Source organism: Chenopodium album, chromosome 19 (genome assembly GCF_948465745.1).
Source record: "Chenopodium album chromosome 19, dcCheAlbu1.1, whole genome shotgun sequence".
Taxonomy (NCBI): domain Eukaryota; kingdom Viridiplantae; phylum Streptophyta; class Magnoliopsida; order Caryophyllales; family Amaranthaceae; genus Chenopodium; species Chenopodium album.
Genome location: NC_137852.1, coordinates 23499599 through 23505188, shown reverse-complemented (window position 1 = coordinate 23505188; position 5590 = coordinate 23499599).

Sequence of the window (5590 nt, the reverse complement as noted above, 5' to 3'; positions counted from 1 at the left end):
AACAAAGCTAATTGAGTCAAAATGAAAGTCAAACACTTTCAACAAAGCTAATTGAGTCAAATGATATTCAAACACATTCAAACAAAGCTTTTTGATTCAAATGAAAGTCTAATGCATTCAACAAAGCTAATTGAGTCAAATGAAAGTCAAACACTTTCATCAAAGCTTTTAGAATCAAATGAAAGTCGAATACATTCAAACAAAGCTTTTTGAATCAAATGAAAGACAATTGCATTCCACAATGCTAATTGAGTCAAATGAAAGTCAAACACATTCAACAAAGCTAATTGAGTCAAATGAAAGTCAAACACATTCAAACAAAGCTTTTTGAATAAAATGAAAGTCAAATGCATTCAACAAAGCCAATTGAGTCAAATGAAAGTCAAACACATTCAAACATAGCTTCTTGATTCAAATGAAAGTCAAATGCATTCAACAAAGCTAATTGAGTCAAATGAAGGTGAAACACTTTCAACAAAGCTTTTAGAATCCAAAGAAAGTAAAACACATTCAAACAAAGCTTTTTGAATAAAATTTATGTCAAATGCATTCAACAAAGCTAATTGAGTCAAATGAAAGTCAAACACATTCAACAAAGCTAATTGAGTTAAAAGAAAGTCAAACACATTCAAACAAAGCTTTTTGAATCAAATGAAAGTCAAATGCATTCAACAAAGCCAATTGAGTCAAATGAAAGTAAAACACATTCAAATAAAGCTTCTTGATTCAAATGAATGTCAAATGCATTCAACAAAGCTAATTGAGTCAAATGAAAGTCAAACACTTTCAACAAAGCATTTTGAATCAAATGAAAGTAAAATACATTCAATCAAAGCTTTTTGAATCAAATGAAAGTCAATTGCATTCCACAATGCTAATTAAGTCAAATGAAAGTCAAACACATTCAACAAAGCTAATTGAGTCAAAAGAATGTCAAACACATTCTAACAAAGCTTTTTGAATCAAATGAAAGTCAAACACTTTCAACAAAGCTAATTAAGTCAAATGAAAGTCAAACACATTCAAACAAAGCTTTTTGATTCAAATGAAAGTCAAATGCATTCAACAAAGCTAATTGAGTAAAATGAAAGTCAAACACATTCAAACAAAGCTTTTTGAAACAAACGAAAATCAAATGAATTCAACAAAGCTAATTGAGTCAAATGAAAGTCAAACACTTTCATCAAAGCTTTTAGAATAAAATAAAAGTTAAATACATTCAATCAAAGCTTTTTAAATCACATCGAAGTCAATTGCATTCCACAATGCTGATTGAGTCAAATGAAAGTCAAACACATTCAACGAAGCTAATTGAGTCAAATGAAAGTCAAACACATTCAAACAAAGCTTTTTGAATCAAATGAAAGTCAAATGCATTCAACAAGGCCAATTGAGTCAAATGAAAGTCCAACACATTCAAATAAAGCTTATTGATTAAAATGAAAGTTAAATGCATTCAACAAAGCTAATTGTGTCAAATGAAAGTCAAACACTTTCAACAAAGCTTTTAGAATCAAATGAAAGTCAAACATATTCAAACAAAGCTTTTTGAATAAAATGAAAGTCAAATGCATTCAACAAAGCTAATTGAGTCAAATGAAAGTCAAACACTTTCAACAAAGCGTTTTGAATCAAATGAAAGTCAAATACATTCAATCAAAGCTTTTTAAATTAAATGAATGTCAATTGCATTCCACAATGCTAATTGAGTCAAATGAAAGTCAAACACTTTCAACAAAGCTTTTTGAATCAAACGAAAGTCAAATGCATTCAACAAAGCTAATTGAGTCAAATGAAAGTCAAACACTTTCAACAAAGCTTTTAGAATCAAATGAAAGTCAAACACATTCAAACAAAGCTTTTTGAATCAAATGAAAGTCAAATGCATTCAACAAAGCTAATTGAGTCAAATGAAAGTCAAACACTTTCAACAAAGCGTTTTGAATCAAATGAAAGTTAAATACATTCAATCAAAGATTTTTGAATTAAATGAATGTCAATTGCATTCCACAATGCTAATTGAGTCAAATGAAAGTCAAACACATTCAAACAAAGCTTTTTGAATCAAATGAAAGTTAAATGAAAGTCAAACACTTTCAACAAAGCGTTTTGAATCAAATGAAAGTCAAATACATTCAATCAAAGCTTTTTGAATTAAATGAATGTCAATTGCATTCCACAATGCTAATTGAGTCAAATGAAAGTCAAACACTTTCAACAAAGCTTTTTTAATCAAACGAAAGTCAAATGCATTCAACAAAGCTAATTGAGTCAAATGAAAGTCAAACTCTTTCAACAAAGCTTTTAGAATCAAATGAAATTCAAACACATTCAAACAAAGATTTTTGAATCAAATGAAAGTCAAATGCATTCAACAAAGCTAATTGAGTCAAATGAAAGTCAAACACTTTCAACAAAGCTTTTAGAATCAAATGAAAGTCAAACATATTCAAACAAAGCTTTTTGAATAAAATGAAAGTCAAATGCATTCAACAAAGCTAATTGAGTCAAATGAATGTGTATTTATGAGGTCTTGACTTTTTGACTTTTTTCTCTGTTCTCTCTCCTCTTCCTGTTCTTCGATTTTGATGGTTGTTCCTCATCAATTTTGATCTACAATGGCTAGAAAGAGAAGACAAACTACTCCAACACCTCAGCAAGCATCATCTTCGACTACTCATGAACCTTTTGATAAAATTCTGGAGAATCTGAGAAACTCTGGTACTTCTTTTAAACCAACCACGATTAAGGAAGTTGACGAGCTGGTTACTCCGGCACCGGCTCTTGTTAATCCGGCAGTAGGGCCTATTCCGAGAAGTGATGCAGAGACTATTGCACAGTCATATGAGAATTTAGGTCAACCTACAGCGTCAGAATCCAATCAAACAGTAACCCGGGTTTCTAGGGTTACTGTTCCATTGATTTCTGGGAGTCAAGCTGAGCCTGTTGTTCCAGATCCTAGAGTTGCACAAGATAAATCAAATGGGGATGGTGGATCATATAATGGAAAGCTGACTGCTAAAGGTGCTTCCCTGACCTATGTTGCTCCGAGAGTAGAGGATGGTAAACAAATTGCTCAGTTGCAGGAATCTGAGCTCTCTGCAGGTAATTTGAAATGGCTAAATGCTTTAGTCTTTTATGTTGTTGGTTATTATCCTACAATTGCTGCTGTTCAACGCTATATTGCTCAACAATGGTGTTTTGTGCAAAAACCAGAAGTGTTCTGGCATGATGACGGATATTTTATTATTAATCTGTGCTCAATTGAAGATAAGAATGCTGTTCTTTGTGCTGGACCTCATATGTTTTATGGTAAACCTGCAATTGTGAAGCCATGGAATGCTAAGTTTGATTTTAATGCTGAAATTTTAAGAACTGTTCCTATTTGGGTTAAGTTTCCTAACTTACCTCTGAATTGTTGGGGAGCTGAAACTCTTAGTAGGATTGGTAGTCTTCTGGGAATACCGCTCTGTGCTGATGAGTGCACAACGAGGCAGCTTAGGGTCTCCTTTGCAAGAGTGCTTATTGAGATTGATGTGACAAAGGTTTTGCCTAAGACTGTTTTTGTCAAAAGCCCTCTGAATGAACTTCTGGAATTAAAAGTGGTCTATGAATGGACACCTGCTTTTTGTTGTGTATGCAATAAGGTGGGACATGATTGTACTAAAACTGTACATACAAAGCAGAACAAGGGTAAGAAACCAGATACTGCTGCTGCTCCTGCTAATCATAATGATGGGTGGAGAGTAGTGGGTAGGAAGACAAGAACTCAGGGTATTAAAGCCAAAACTACAGTTGGTGCTTCTCCTAGTGCCTATGCTGCTTTGATGATTGATGAGGTGGATGGAGCTGGAGGGTTCACTCTAAATCCTATTGGGGGTGATGGAAATCCCCCTCTGGTGCCATGATTATTATCACTTGGAATATTAGGGGTCTTAATGACCTCAATAAAGTAACTGCTGTTAAGAAGTTACTGCATCAAAATAATTGTGATATTATTGGTCTTGTTGAAACTAAAGTTAAATTGAAGAATGTTGTCAATGTGCAGAGGAAGATGGGTATTGGCTGGTCTTGGATTACTAATATGTCTCAATCTTCCAAAGGCAGGATCTGGGTTGGCTGGAAGAATGATAGGATTACTTTGGATGTGCTTACTATCCATGAACAATTTATTCATTGTTTAATCAGTACTAAGGATTTGGCTACCCAAATTAATTGTACTTTTTTATATGGTCTTCACTCTATTCATGATAGGAAAGCTCTTTGGGATGGAATTAGGAGTTTGACTTCTCCTGGGCTGCCTTGGCTGTGTTCTGGTGATTTCAACTCTGTTCTGCATTCTGAAGATAGGATCCATGGGAATGTTGTTACTGATTATGAAGTTAGAGATTTCCAGCAGTTTATAGATGATATGGAATTTGTAGAGATCAAGAGTAAAGGGCTGCCTTTTTCTTGGTCAAATAAGGCTCATGATGGGCCTAGAACCTGCACCAGGATTGATAGGGGTTTGGTTAATCAAGCTTGGATTGGTCAGTATGGTCATGTGGAAGCTATTTATCTTCCTCCTTCCCTTTCTGATCACACTCCTCTTCTTTTTGAAATTTTCCAATCTTCTCCTGGTAAAGCTAGGCCTTTTAGATTTCTTAATTGTATTGCTAAGCATGATCTTTTTCTGGAATCTGTTAAGGATGCTTGGCAAGCTGATATTTCTGGTAATGCTATGAAATGTGTTTGGGCAAAATTAAAGCTTGTTAAAGTTCAGATGAAGAAGCTCAACACCAAGTATTTTAGTAATATTGAGGCTAGAATTGATGCTGCTCATACCTCTCTTCTTGAAACTCAAAGCTTGTTGGCTAATAACCATGATCCTGCCTTGGTTGCCAAGGAAGCTGATTGTATTAAGCAGATTAAGTTTTGGGGAAATGTTCAAGAAAGTATCTACAAACAGAAATCTAGAGTTGACTGGGTAAAATTGGGAGATTCTAACAGCCATTACTTCTTTGCTGCTATGAAGACTAGAAATAATAGGAACAGGATTGACTCCATCTTTAATGGAAATCATGTTTTGCTGAAGAAGCCAGAAGAGATTGAGCTTGAGATTACTGGTTTTTATAAAAACCTTATGGGGGCTAGTGCTAATTACTTACCAGCTGTTGACCTGGGTACCTTGAGGAAAGGGAAACAGTTATCCATAGAGGCTCATCATACTCTTACTGCTCCAATTTCTTTAGAAGAGGTTGATTTAGCTTTAAAAGGAATTGATACCTCAAAGGCTCCTGGGATTGATGGTTTTAACTCCTTCTTTTTCCAGGAAACTTGGGACATTGTTAAACATGATATATATGCTGCTGTTATTGATTTTTTTGAGACAGGTGTAATGCAGAAAGAGTGGAACTGCACAACTGTCACTCTTGTTCCTAAGGTGCAAAATCCTTCCTATGCTAAAGACTTTAGGCCTATAGCTTGCTGTACTGTCCTTTACAAGATTGTTTCTAAAATATTAACAGCTAGGCTAGCTAAGGTGATTGGGGAAGTAGTAGATGATGCTCAGGCTGGTTTTATACCTGGGAAGCATATTGGTGATAACATT